This window comes from Ascaphus truei, chromosome 3 (assembly GCF_040206685.1).
Source record: "Ascaphus truei isolate aAscTru1 chromosome 3, aAscTru1.hap1, whole genome shotgun sequence".
NCBI classification, from domain to species: domain Eukaryota; kingdom Metazoa; phylum Chordata; class Amphibia; order Anura; family Ascaphidae; genus Ascaphus; species Ascaphus truei.
Genome location: NC_134485.1, coordinates 191083937 through 191099327, shown reverse-complemented (window position 1 = coordinate 191099327; position 15391 = coordinate 191083937).

Here is a 15391-nt window from a genome sequence, read left to right as displayed (position 1 = left end):
ACATATCCTCTCACCATCTCCATAATAGCTGAGAGATAGACATATGGGGGTAGACAGAGGCAGATGTATAACCATGTAGAAGTGTGTGAACCTTACATGGCCACCTCTAGGAGTCAAAACGGCCATATGGAGTTTAGAACCCCAACTGTATACCCGGATCCCCAAAAGGCTCTTATGGTGGACAATGAAACCTAAATCGTTTAGTATAATAATCTGTCTGAATGAACCCTGGGGGATAGTGGAGGAAGCAGTATCAAGAGTGTTATATGGATGCCTCATCACAGTGACACAAATGGTAATCAGATGGGGGTACCAATCATAAAAACGCGGAATATATATATCCCTCGTTGAGTCCCTTGGGTTGAAGCGTCTGGAGCGTGAAGATCCATTTGCATTCATGCTGCATCAGACGCTTATCCCAGTCCCCTTTGCGTGGACCCCATGGTAAGTGCTCTATCCCACAAAAAGTTAGATATTGTGGATCACCATTGTGTTGATCATGGATGTGGCGTGCTACTGGAGTATCTAGGTTGTTCCTTATGGATCCTAAATATTCAAGGACACTCACCTTATATGCTCTATGTGTTTAACCCACATATCGCATGCCGCATCTGCAGGTGATAAGGTAGACCACCCCCACTGTAAGACAATTAATGAAACTCTTAATGACATGATATTTAGTGTCTAGTTGATCTGGAATATTCTTAGTGACCTTCATGAATGGAGACGCTCGACAACGGCCGCATGGATATGACCCAATTGGTCTCCTGTCTCCCAACCATGTTCTAGGTGTTTGTATTGTGAAATGGCTATGTACTAACCTGTCTTTCAAGTTTTCCGCCCTTCTACAGATCATGGTTGGTCTTTCCTTTAACACCTGCCTCAGATCGGGGTCATTCCTCAGAATATGCCAATGTTTGTTAAAGACATCACGTAATTCGTTCCACTGGTTGCTGAAATTCCCAATAAATATTATGATTTTGTTTTCTTGTGAATTCAATTGTTGTCTATCTCCCAAGAGCTGTGTACGTGATGTGTCTCTTGCCCATGTGTAGGCTTTATGTATAGAATTCTTGGAATAACCACGCTCGGTGAATCTTAAATTCATATCCACCGCCTGTTGCTTAAACTCCTGTATCGTTGAGCAGTTCCTGCGCAACCTCAGGAATTGGCCGGTTGGAAATCAGTGTCCAAAGAGAAAACTGAAGTGGCTTCATTCTGCCATTCATCAAAATAAGGTGTGGTAGACAGAAAGCCTGCCATATAAATATGATCAGAAGATCTATCATCAGATCCAGGGCACCGCTATGGGGACCACCTGTGCTCCCACCTATGCCAACTTATTTCTGGGCTGGTGGGAGGAGACGGTAGTATTCGGTGATGCCCTGGATGATTATACAAGGTATGTTGAATGGTGGGGCCGCTACATCGATGACATTATCATGTTATGGAGCGGCCCAATAAAACTTTTAAACCAATTTGTCAACATACTGAATACTAATGACCATAATCTGAAACTTACAATGGAAGTGAATGAGACGACCTTGAATTTCTTGGATTTGACTGTCTCTAAACAAACAGACGGGAAACTGACAACAACAATATATAGAAAGACTACAGCAACAAATAGTCTCTTACGTGCAGATAGCCATCATCCCCAGCATATAATTAGAAACATACCAACCGGCCAATTCCTGAGGTTGCGCAGGAACTGCTCAACCATACAGGAGTTTAAGCAACAGGCAGTGGATATGAATTTAAGATTCACTGAGCGTGGTTATTCCAAGAATTCTATACATAAGGCCTACACAAGGGCAAGAGACACATCACTTACACAGCTCTTGGGAGATAGACAACAATTGAATTCACAAGAAAACAAAACCATAAGATTTATTGGGAATTTCAGCAACCAGTGGAACGAATTACGTGATTTCTTTAACAAACATTGGCATATTCTGAGGAATGACCCCGATCTGAGGCAGGTGTTAAAGGAAAGACCAACCATGATCTGTAGAAGGGCAAAAAACTTGAAAGACAGGTTAGTACATAGCCATTTCACAATACAAACACCTAGAACATGGTTAGGAGACAGGAGACCATTTGGGTTATATCCATGCGGCCGTTGTCGAGCGTGTCCATTCATGAAGGTCACTAAGAATATTCCAGATCAACTAGACACTAAATATCATGTCATTAAGAGTTTCATTAATTGTCTTACAGTGGGGGTGGTCTACCTTATCACCTGCAGATGCGGCATGCGATATGTGGGTAAAACACATAGAGCATTTAAGGTGAGGGTCCTTGAACATTTAGGATCCATAAGGAGCAACCTAGATACTCCAGTCGCACGCCACATCCATGATCAACACAATGGTGATCCACAATATCTAACTTTTTGTGGGATAGAGCACTTACCATGGGGTCCACGCAAAGGAGACTGGGATAAGCGTCTGATGCAGCGTGAATGCAAATGGATCTTCACGCTTAAGACGCTATAACCCAAGGGACTCAACGAGGGATATATTTATTCCGCGTTTTTACACACACTTTCACACACTTCTACATGGTTATACATCTGCCTCTGTCTACCCCCATATGTCTATCTCTCAGCTATTATGGAGATGGTGAGAGGATATGTCACTTACCTGAGAGGTGATTCACAGTGCTTTTCCCCTTATTCTGATCAAGGGGGGGGTTTCTATGTATACACCTTGCTATGCCTCTATCAGATTCTATGGCATACTATTTCCGTTACTATATGAGGTTATAAGGACACTCATCAGAGTCCATTAGATTGCAACAGCAGTAGGGACCCTTGATACATTACATATTACATGCAGAATATAGCTGGCACACAAAGTGTTAATACGGCACACACCGTAGCCATACTATATCTACGTCATCCACCCCTACCGGTGTTGATTGGCCCGTTCGCAAGATATACCTATGGCCATTCTGTATAAAACACCAGGGATGTGATCTGTTCGTCGTATTCCTATTACCTTGAGAAAGTGCCAGGGAGCGCGAAACGATCGTCGGTGATTTTATGACGTCTCTCGTGTGACGTCATCAGGGAGCGCAGGAATGGAACGGCGAGTGGGAGCTGTATTGCGCACGTCTAAGATGCTAGGTCGTATACTGCTTTAGCAGGGCCGCAGAATCTAACCGTGGTTAGAGGAGTATGACACTGCCATATATATATATATTTTGCTGACACTGTGCCGGTTTGACTAACAGGCTGTGGCACATGAACTCATATGAGTTTATAAGGCTCGGTATACCCTCTAGGGGGAGTGTTACGAAACACTAGTTCTGCGAGCATAGACTGTGCGTTAACTGAGCCCAACAAGTGGCTTAGACATATGTACACCTTATCTAGTCCACGATACATAGCAGCTTCTGAGGTACATGTATATGGGACCATTGGTGTATTACTATAACATATACACACATGTTGTTTCATATCTCATTAGAGAGTGACAACCATTAATTGTTCACTCACCTTCCTGCACCTACCCCCTGTTTCTTTTAATAATTTGAAATTTTGGTCTTGGCATATTTGTTGAATAAAATGGTTTTTATACATATTTACTAAAAGGTGAATGGGATTCTCCCAAGGATTGAATTCTTCCTAGCCATTCATTAGTGTTATCGAGTGCAAATAGGATTTCTTTTGGGTTACTCTTTAACCCTTTCCCCTTTATTATACCCTTATAAGTATGATATTTGGGATCTGATTGATGTTTTAGTTTAAAATGTAATGAAACTAATGGGTAAGTAAACCTTTTTTAATATTTCCCAGATGTTCTAACACTCTTACTCTAAGTGGACGTGAAGTTCTACCTATGTATTGAAGTCCACGGGAACATTCAAGTAGATAAATAACATAGACTGACTTACAATTGATATAATGTCCGATGTTAAAGATTTCACCAGTATAGTTAGATTTAAATGTCAGCTTCTCAGCATGTTTATGCATACAGTCTTTGCATATACAGTTAGGTCCGGAAATAATTGGACACTAATACAAGTTTTGTTATTTCGGCTGTGTTCCAAAATAAATTAAAGTTACAGTTAAATAATGAATACGGGCTTAAAGTGCAGTCTATCAGCTTTAATTTGAGGGTATTCACATCCAAATTGGAGGAAGGGTTTAGGAATTACATCTCTTTAATATGTAGCCCCCTCTTTTTCAAGGGACCAAAAGTAATTGGACAATTGACTCAAAAGCTGTTTCATGGACAGGTGTGGGCTATTCCTTCATTATTTCATCATCAATTAAGCAGGTAAAAGGTCTGGAGTTGATTCCAGTTGTGGCCTTCGCATTTGGAAGCTGTTTCTGTGAACCCACACCATGCGGTCAAAGGAGCTCTCAATGCAAGTAAAACAGGGCATCCTTATGCTGCAAAAAAAAGGAAAATCCATCGGAGACATAGCAGGAACATTAGGAGTGGCCAAATCAACAGTTTGGTACATTCTGAGAAAAAAATAACTCCCTGGTGAGCTCTGCAACACAAACAGGCCAGGACGTCCACGGAATACAACAGTGGTGGATGATCGTAGGATCCTTTCCATGGTAAAGAAAAACCCCTACACAACATCCAGCCAAGTGAAGAACACTCTCCAGGAGGTAGGCATATCATTATCCAAGTCTACCATAAAGAGAAGACTTCACGAGAGCAAATACAGAGGGTTCACCACAAGGTGCAAACCATTCATAAGCCTCAAGAATAGAAAGGCCAGGTTAGACTTTGCCAAACAATATCTAAAAAAGCCAGCCCAGTTCTGGAACAGCATTCTTTCAACCTGTACCAGAATGATGGGAAGAAAAAAGTATGGAGAAGGCTTGGAACGGCTCATGATCCAAAGCATACCACATCATGTGTAAAACACGGTTAGGCAGTGTGATGGCATGGGCATGCATGGCTTACAATGGCACTGGGTCACTAGTGTTTATTGATCATGTGACAGAAGACAGAAGCAGCCGGATGAATTCTGAAGTGTATAGGGATATATTATCTGCTCAGATTCAGCCAAATTCAGCGAAGTTGATTGGACGGCGCTTCACTTTACAGATGAACAATGACCCAAAACATGCTGCAAAAGCAACCCAGGAGTTTTTTAAGGCAAAGAAGGGGAATATTCTGCAATGGCCGAGTCAATCACCTGATCTCTGTGAGGACTCTGGGATCGCGGCACCCGCGCCCTGGTTCCTCCTCACCTTCATTAACCCTCGCTGCCGTGGCGCACGCTCCTCGCTGGCGTCACTTACCTCCGGCGGCTCTGGGGGTTCCCCGCCGTCCTCTGCATTCTCGTGCTCCTGCGGGATCTTCCCTCTCTCATGCGGCTGCTACTGTTTACGAGCGCGCGCCCGTCTCTGTTACAGAGCACGCGCAGGACTCTCTTAATTTATTCACTGCTCCTGCAGTGAGGCTCCGCCCCCAACACACACACAAGGATCAATCAGGCATAAAGACTGCTCACCGGTATCCTCCTTTGGACAGCCTATCCAGGACAGCTCCATGCACTCCTCCAGGCCTGCCTCCTCTTCCTATTGGTCAGCCACGCTTTATATTGCCTGTCCTGCCATTCAGTCATTGCTCGACATAGTTTCCACTTGGATTACTACTCTGGCATTCTCTCTCTCATTTACTCAGGTTACGACTTGGCTTGGTGGACGTCCTTCTCTGGCTCTCGACCCCTGCTTGGACAACGACCTTCCGGAATTCTCCAATCCCTGACCTTGGCTAAAACGGCAATGATGACGGCACTTCTACACCGGTACCGGCAAGTATTGCTAGCTAAACGTCACCTGGCCTGCCAACGCCAAAATCACCACACTCCGGACACGCTCCTTTTGCTGCGGGTGCGTGCCCATATACGTTCCTCACCTCAGTAGAAGGGACGGGTCTGGTCTGCGGGCAGTACCGGCGTAACAACCTCAACCCGATCGAGCATGTATTTCACTTGCTGAAGATAAAACATAAGGCAGAAAGACCCACGAACAAACAACAACTAAAGATAGCTGCAGTAAAGCCCTGGCAAAGCATCACAAAGGAGGAAACCCAGCGTTTGGTGATGTCCATGCATTCTAGACTTCAAGCAGTCATTGCCTGCAAACGATTCTCAACAAAGTATTAAAAATGAACATTTTATTTATGATTGTGTTAATTTGTCCAATTACATTTGAGCCCCTGAAATAAGGGGACTGTGTATGAAAATGGTTGCAATTCCTAAACGTTTCATACGATATTTTTGTTCAACCCCTTGAATTAAAGCTGAAAGTCTGCACTTCTTGGTTTTGGTTGTTTCATTTCAAATCCATTGTGGTGGCGTACAGAGCCAAAATTATGAAAATTGTGACAGTGTCCAATTATTTCCGGACCTAACAGCCATGAAATCCCTTGGGTTTCGCTAAGGATGTATTACCCTCAGGTGCCTCTTTTCTTTTTAGTGTAGTATGTGCAAGTTTTCCCTTTAAATTTGGTGCTCTGCTAAAAATTACTTTTGGTTTCTCAGGTATGTTGTTTTTCAGTATTGGATCATTCAGAAGAAAATGTCAATTTCTCTGAATAATTTTCTTAATGTTATTGGCTTATCTGTTGTATTCTGTAATAAAAGAAATACCATAATTCTGATCTCTTGTGGGTATCTTTTTTGTTGAATTTATCAACTCCCTACGACTTACTTTATCTACTTTTTCTTTTGCTATAGTGATGGTGCTCTGTTTATATTTTCTATCCCTAAATGTATTTACCAAAATCTCTGATTGTTCTTCATATATGTTGTTATCTGTACAGTTACGCTTGGTTCTCCTTAGCTGGCCATATGGGATATTTTTGATCCAGTTCATCCTTCAATTCACCAACCTCTGAGTTTAGAGAGTGGACCTCATGGCTTGAGAGTTCCAGATCTGTGATGAGGGTGTGCACCTATTTCTGGGAGACTTCGAGCTCTGAGCTGAGACTATGGGCCTTCTTCTCCATGGCGACAATAGCATCGCCTGCCCTTTCAAGATCCGTCATGGCGTTGTCAAACTCACTGTGCAAGCAACGCTGTCTCATCTCCCAAGTTGCACTCTCAAGGTTGGCTGTGAACAGAGACCACTTTAATTCGACCTGACCTTCTTGCTCTTTATTCAATTGTTCATGGAGGAGATCCCATTAATGTCTTGTAGGCTGCAGAGCATTTTCAGCAGTGCTCTCTTCTGATTTCACAGGGGCATCTTTAACATTTTCTATAGTTTTTTGTGTAAGCAAACGGCCAACCTTCTTTTTCTTCTTCTTTACTTTGGTAGATTCTGATACATCAGAAGGACTGGACACACATTCTTTCTCTTTATCATCAGTGGTACTGAATGTGCACTCTAAAAAAAACTTCTGCATTTCCCTTGTGACCACAGGGCGTTGCTTGCTGCTGCGGTTTCTTGGCTCGCTGAAATAAATATTCCTCTAGCTGCTGAGGTTTTCCTTTTCGTGGGGCCCCATAGGAATCCAACTCATCATCAGAATAAGGCCTCAAGAGACAGTGTTTATTGTGGCCGGGCTCGTGACACCATAAAAACATTGCATCCTCCATTTTCACTTTCAGGTGTGTTCTTCACCTTGACCTCTGGAGGCGCTATTTCCTCCATTCTTCACACATTTTCCGGTGTATCCTGTAAGCACAAATGGTCATACACGTGAGACAGACTTCACTCGTAGAATCTGTTTTTCCCTTCGGCTGGGCGGCCATTTTAAATCCCTTCATTTCTGCTCAAATCCACAGTTTCCACTGCTCAGTGCCTTTTGGATGGCCTGCATTGAACTCCACCAATTGTGATGCCTCCATCACATTGCAGGGTCTTGTGTCCCATATTAAGGCAGGAAACGTTGGGTTTTGTTGAACAGGGTTATTTTATTACTCTACAATAATAACTATATCCTAGGCACACCGTCCCTTTAAGGCAAAACAAATCATAAAATAAACGCCTACTCCTATTTAGAAGTATGACTAAACAAGCAGGTCCCTAGCTATCCACCTGGGGAGCTATCCTACTTCCAGGTTAAACAACAATAACTACAGTCACATACAGAAAATAGTTCTTATCTTTGAAGGGCTGGGGAATCCCTCCCAGGGCTCCAGGTAATTCCCTCTGGACCCTGTAACAGCTTCACTCCTTCTGCAGGGTTGGAACGCCGGTTCCTTGTGACAAACTGTGTCCCGCATCTTCGTGGCCCTCGTGGCCAACCTATGTCTGGGTGTGAGACCCAGCTGGTCCCAGCAGACCGCTCTCCCTGATGGTCTGGGGAACCAGATCAAAACTCTCCCCTCCTGGCTGGGGAAAATCACATCTCTTCTGTGTGCAGGCCACTTCCTGATTTTTAAACTCCTATTTCTTCAAGAGTGGTGGCTTAATTGGCTCCAATTGCAGCCAGCTCCTACAGAGGAGTTTAACCTCCTGCACGCTGGAATCTATGACTCCCAGCTCTCTAGTATCCAGAGACAGTGACTCCATCACAGTATACAGTCAGGGCCGGATTAAGACCTTTAGAGGCACAAAGCACTGAAAAGATTATGATGCCCCATTTTTTATTTTAAATTAGATAAAGCACGAAATGTGGGGCTAACGCAAAGCCATGCCTTGGCCGCATAGTAAGGATGCAGCAACGAGCCATAGAGGACTAACATATCAAATGGTGTCGGTCCTGACATCAAACTGTGAAAATTAGAATAATATTAGAAACGGCAGATGTTGCAACTATTATGACCTACAAATCAACACGTACATATAAATTTGTCAAATTTCGCACTTAATATTCGATTAAAAAATGCACAACTTTTTTGCACGGTGGGCTAAAGTTTTCTACAAAGGACTACTGTTACAACAGTTTTCGGTATATATAATATATACTGTCGGGGAAAAAAACAAATCACGTATATATAATCCTGAAAAATATATCAATAATTAAACATACATTTATTGCAACACATGACAGGATCTGATTTCCTCGCATTATTTCAATCTTCGTTAGTAGTACACCCCCTGGTTTAGGTGAGGGTAAGTTATAAAAGAGAACAGGAAATTTGGGAAAGAGTTTAAACAGTAGTGGAGTGTAAGCAAATCCAACAAAGTTTAGATTTTTCCCATGGTGACTACTTCGATGCTTTTTTTTAAATATAAAAAATTCTTTAAAAAAAAATTCTCATTTTTTTGTGGTGCCCCTGCTTTGCTGGTGCCCTAAGCATGTGCTTAGTCTGCCTATTGGGTAATCCGGGCCTGTATACAGTATCTTCCACTCACTCCAATGGTGCTTCCATGGGGCCAGCTATGCTATCCATAACCTTCCCCCTAAGCGTTTGCACAGCATTTTTTTGACCCCCCCATTTCCTCCTAAACTAGCTCACACCTTGCACCTGTAATTATTACTGCCCTTATATTTGCATAAAAATCGGTATTATGAGCAGTCTACTTTACATGCATGATTACAGCCCAAAGTAAGTCAGATGCCCTAATAAAAACCAACACGCTTCAGTATAATCCATTTCATCGGACCACTACTGCGTGTACTACTTACCTCAATATCTGTTGGGAGACCTGGGTCCTTATTTCTTCACAGCAATGAAAAACAAAAGAACAGATCCTGCATTCCTACCAATTTCGGCAAAAATATACTAGTGACCTGTTTACATTTAGAGCCTAAGGGGTAATGCAGTAAACGGCGAAAAATTATTTTCGCCAGGGGTTTGAAGTCGCCATGTTTTGTGCATGTTGCCCTCGCAGTATGCAGGAAGGGCTGAATCCCTGGCGAATTCCTGCGAGAGCAACATTTCAAAACATGGCTATTTGCCGGTGGCGAAAGTCAGCCTGCCGATAACATGCCGATAAGCCCTCCCCTGCCGAGATGAGCCTGCAGCAGGGAGAGATCCGCCACTCTCTCAGCGCAAACCTCGGCCCAAATAAAAATATTTTTAATAAAATTTTATTTATAGTGTACATGTGCAGGGGGTCTCTGGAGCTTATCCGCATTGGTTTCAGGTCTGAGGACCCCCTGTTTCACGAGATACAGGCCCCGTTATGAGTTGCCGGTATCCCTCTGCATTTAAATGTCCCGATCACGTGACCAAGGGATGTAAACAAAGCAGAGGGACACCGGCACCCATAAAGTGGTCTGTATCTCGGGAAGCAGGGGGTCCCCGAACCTAAAACCAAAGCAGTTCAGTTCCGGAGACCCTCTACACATCTACACTATGAGTAAAACACCCATATCAATAAACAATCATTCATTACCATAGCAGCTATCTGCTATGGTAATTAAGCAGCATTAATGTATTTTTTATAATAGTGTACGGAAGCAAGGGGTCTACTGAGCTGAATCGCATTGATTTCAGCCTCAGGGACCCCCTGCTTCCCGAGATACAGTGAAGGAGAGTTGGTTCAGGCGGTTCACAGCTTGCCGTAGGGGTACAATCAAAGGTATCCAAACGCAATCAGAAAAAAGGTTGTTTATTCAGTGCATATGAAAAACAATCTGCCACAGAGTAACTCTGACACGTTTCGTCCACCAATACCGAGGGCCACCGCCGGCCTATAGTATCATTGCTGTGCATATATGTACTATATGTTAGTACATGGGTTGTTGGTATAATATATATATATATATATATATATATATATATATATATATATATATTTATTTATTTATTTATTGTGGGGCTGTAGTGTGTATTGTTTTTATTATGGCTAGCGGGGGTGGGGGAAGTGGGTATTAGCCACAACGGTGGGTGTTTAGGCCTTACAGGTGGGTAGTGGCAGGGCTTAACCCCTTCATGACCGTAGCGGTATTAACCACTAAGGTAATATAGGGGTTAAGTCCACCCGCAACCCCTCCGCAAGCCATAAATACCCACCAAGGGCCAAATACCCCATTCACCCACCCCCACTACCCACAATAAACCTGGCAAGGGTGGTTAACCCCTTCATTGTCTTAGCGGTTAGCCGCTAAGGTAATGAAGTGGGCTGTAAATGCATTTTTCCTGCCTCGGATGCATGCCAGGGGGCTCCGGTGCAGGTATTAATGGGTATCAACTCCGGAGACCCCCGCCATCAATCCCAGGCAGGAAAAAGGCCTATTTTTTTCTAAGTGTCGCCCTTGCTGATGCTTCTCCCCCACCAACTTACCAACTTGGGTTGCTGTGACGGATTTGCATGAAAATCTCCATTCTAGAGCGGCGAGTAGTGGCGAAACGCTGCTCGAGGCTACTAGAATTGAGCAGGTTTGAAAACATTGCTAATAGCGGCAAAAAGTACATTTTAGCCACGCCTCTGACGGAAAAAACATGGCGCTTTTTCGCTTTTCGACAACTTCTCGGAGCTTACTGAATCGTAGTAGGCATTTTTAGCGCTAAACGGTCGAAAAGTGACTTTTCGCCGCTTAGTGCATGACCCCCTAAGTCTGTGTAACATTGCGTCATAGGGGTAGATTATTGGCTCGCCTGGTTTCCACTTTACAGAGAAGTTTCTTGGAGGTGTATGCTCCTCCATTCAGAACAGAGCCCCTACCAATTCTGCAATTAGCATAAAGGTATAATACACCTCATTATCAGTCTATATATCACAGAAAAAAGAGAATGGTGCTGAAAAAGCGCTTATGTGTGATAAACACAAAAACAGTGTGTGCTTGATATAATATTAAAAGAAGACCACAAAGAAACTCATAACTATGAGATAGGCAGCCTGGTAATACTGACAGAACAAAGTCAGAAAACAGATACAGACCGGCGCCATGAAAGATAAAGTCCAATGAATGTTCAGATGTACTTGTAGGGTGTTAAGCTCCTTGTAAGGTAATCAAATCCTGTACACCTAGATCGACTTTGTGGCTCCGTGGATAACGTCCCTTGATATGTGGAGTTAAACACAAAGAAAAATCATAGTGTACACTGCTGGTTATAAAACATATAACTTGAACAACAAACATAAAACTCAAACATACAACACTAACTGACACACATAAAACTTATACAACACTCAACATATAAACATAAACAAATAAGGCTGTATAAACAGTTATACTAATTTATTAAAATATAGTGTAGCCCTGATAGGTTTTGGAATATTATTCTGTCCTCCTCCTGGCTGTAAAGCCTAGTAAGGGTAGGTTGCCAGGAGTAATCATGGGTTTTCCCCACTCATTGCAGTGCAGTTAGTCAGAGAAGGTAGTGACATCAGGCCTTGTGTCCAATCAGAGGCACAGGGGTGGTGCCTACTGGATCTGTACTTTATACATTGTACTTCCTGATTTAGCCAGTCTGCCTCTTCCGTGAGAGAGGCAAGGTTTACTCAACTAAGCTGTTAGGGCTCTGGCAGTTTTGTGCCCTCCCTTAGGGGAGCGGTGGGAAGTAAATACCTCTTATCCCACAAGGGGATAAGGGAAGAGCAAGGACCACTCTCAGTGCCCTTTGGCTGGGAGTGGATCCAGGGATATCCTGAGGGTGGATACCCTAACAACTGCAATCAATCTGTGGCTGCTGAATACAGAAAGACCAAATAAAGAATCCTGTGTTTTTATATACAGTACCTCCTGCCTAAGAGTGAAGTCTATTAGGAGGAGGGGGGAAGAGATTCTTCTGCAGGGACTTCACCCCATACACCTGGGGGCTGCACGAGATGGAGGTGCTGCACCTGTGAGCACTATTTGGGCAAAACCCCAGAAGCCTGTCCTGTTCTTCCCCTATAACATCATGTGGGAGACCCAGGGCCCCCTGTTACCAGCAGATATGCACCACAATAAGCCATGTAACCAGAGTGAGTTTCCCACAGAAAGGCCCTATGTGAGTTTGGGTGGGGGAAACAGGGTTACAATAAAATGGACACTAAAGTTCCATACAATGGAGAAGATAGCCTGTTGAGGATGATCCGGTGGTTAAAACCAGAATCCTACTTACAACAAAGCAGATCAAAACAAGCATGTTTGTCCAACTTTAGCAAGGCAGCTCCCGTTTTTCCTCTGTAGCCGGTAGACGTCTGCAGATCTGCTCTCACACCATGGAAGAACACACTGGGGGAAGGAGCCACTCCTGGATGCTGGTATATTACAAACTTGGTAGAAAACGGAGCACAGCAGCAAAAAGTTGAAGGGGCTACAATTAAAGACTAAAAAAATGTTTAATGAAAAGGTAACAACATGGCACAAACAACATACTCTAACGCATTTCACGTGGTAGCACTTCGTCAGAGAGTAAGTCATTCTATTGCACGTATCCATCTTTGTAGTCTTTTCCCCGAAACCGGAAGTGACGTGACGGCAAATGCCGTGTATGGATTGGCTAAGCAAGCTGTCAATAATAGCCCATCCATTCACTCTGATGACAATCTACAGGTAGGGAGAATGGACATACCAAAATGTATACAAAAAAACAGAGAACACCATATTAAAGGTGTACACGAATATAACAAAAAGAATATAACATATTCAATCTGTATAATAAATCTTATTAAAAACAACATGACAAACAATAGAACAGAATTATGGAGCCATTTCTACTATCTGAATGCAAACTAGTCTATATATATGGTTAATGAAAATACCTATAACTATTGTGATTCCATATTAAAAACGAAATATATATTCACCAGATGTATATTATAATGCAAAAAACGTACAGTAGAGATAGAAGTCTCACGCCTGGAGACTGAGAGTCTCAAATAAGAAGTGCGTAAATGGAAGGAGGACTACAAGGAGGCCCTGAATATTACAGATACTTTTAAAAGAGAAAATACAAGGCTGAAAGAAGAAAATACTGATTTGACAGACCACGTCAATGAAAAGAAGGAAAAGCTGCACGAGCTACAAAAAATAAAGAATCTATTGGAAGATTAAAAGTTTGAAGTATTCGAGAAACACACACAAACTGAGCAGCTATTGCAGAACCAACTGCAAGTTCTGCGTATGCAGCTACAGATTGCCAAAGAGAAGCAACAATCTCTGCAAAAAGAAAATCTGCAGGCTTAGAGGCCAGATGACTCGGTACAAAAGGGAGCACAAGAAGGTCCAGAAACTGAGGCAAGCAGCTGCTGACCTAGCGAAGAAATCCACACAGCTCCAAAATTTTATGAAGAATGCGTTGATGCACACTCAGAGCAAACTCCAGAAACAGGATTCTCTCACTAATGAGCTAAACTTGTTAAAAAGGGAGAAAAGCAGCAGAGTAATTCAAAAGTACTACAAAGCTCTTTTCCAAGCAAGGTTGGAGAGAGAAATGTATCTGTGGAAACGCTCTGCAGCACTCACCATACAGACTGCCTACAGAGAAATGGAAATTCGGTGGCTAAATAGCCAGAATAAAGCAGCCTGCCTTCTCCAATCCGTATGGAGAATGCAACGTCAATCAAAGAATTATGAACATTTGAAGCAGTGTGTAATCTTACTCAGTCAAATGTTAGGAAGTGTCTACAGCAAAGATACTACAAAAAATCGAAGGAAGCTGCTGGTGTGATTCAATCCAGATATAGGTTCTACATCACAACCAAGCAAGCTGTGTGTTGCTATAAGCGCACCCACAATGCCATCTCAGTACTACGATTGGCTTTCCACATGAATTATGACTGAGAAGTGCAATACCAATACAGTCATGCTACTGTGGACCCATAGCCCAAGCCATATTCCTCACAATGAAAAGATCCACTATAAAGATAAAGTCTTTGGCTAGATTGAGGCAGAACTGGTTCAGTGTTCACACCTCTACAGGTACAACTCTAGGTAACTACCAAACTGAGATGTTACGGGAGTCAATTGGTATGGATAAAAACTCCACCCAGCTTGAACCACCCGTGAATATGGTTACAGAACCCGATGCCGGTGGTCACCCTAAACTCAGGGGAGAAAGCCTGACACTGCACTATGAGGCCCAGATGGCCGATGCCCACAAATTGCTGGACCATATGGCCAATGAGAGGGCCCGGCTGCAGCTGGAGCTGGAGCTGGACAACATGCGGGAGGAGCACCAGCAGCTGCAGATCAGAAATAGAGAAAAGGAAACAGATTTAAGCCTTGCTCTGAGTCAACTTCGAGATATGGAATCGCAACTCAATTCCAAAAAAGCTGAACTGGCAACTGCATAGAGTGGAAAAAGAAGTGCAGAAGGACAACTTCAAGAGTTGAAAACTCAAATAGCTATTCTTGAATTATCTTTAAGTGATACCATGAAATGGCAAGAGTCTAGGATAGTAGAAATAGATTCCGGACATCAGACAGAATTCAAAAGTAAGCTGACAGAGACTTTGCAAGATCTGAGCATGGGTAACAAGGAATGGACATTTAGTGCTAAAATGGAGTCCAAGGAAAAGATGGCGAGAGAAAGCTATTTGCGTAAATGCTCTGATCTCAAGCAACCTTCTGGGGGAGACACT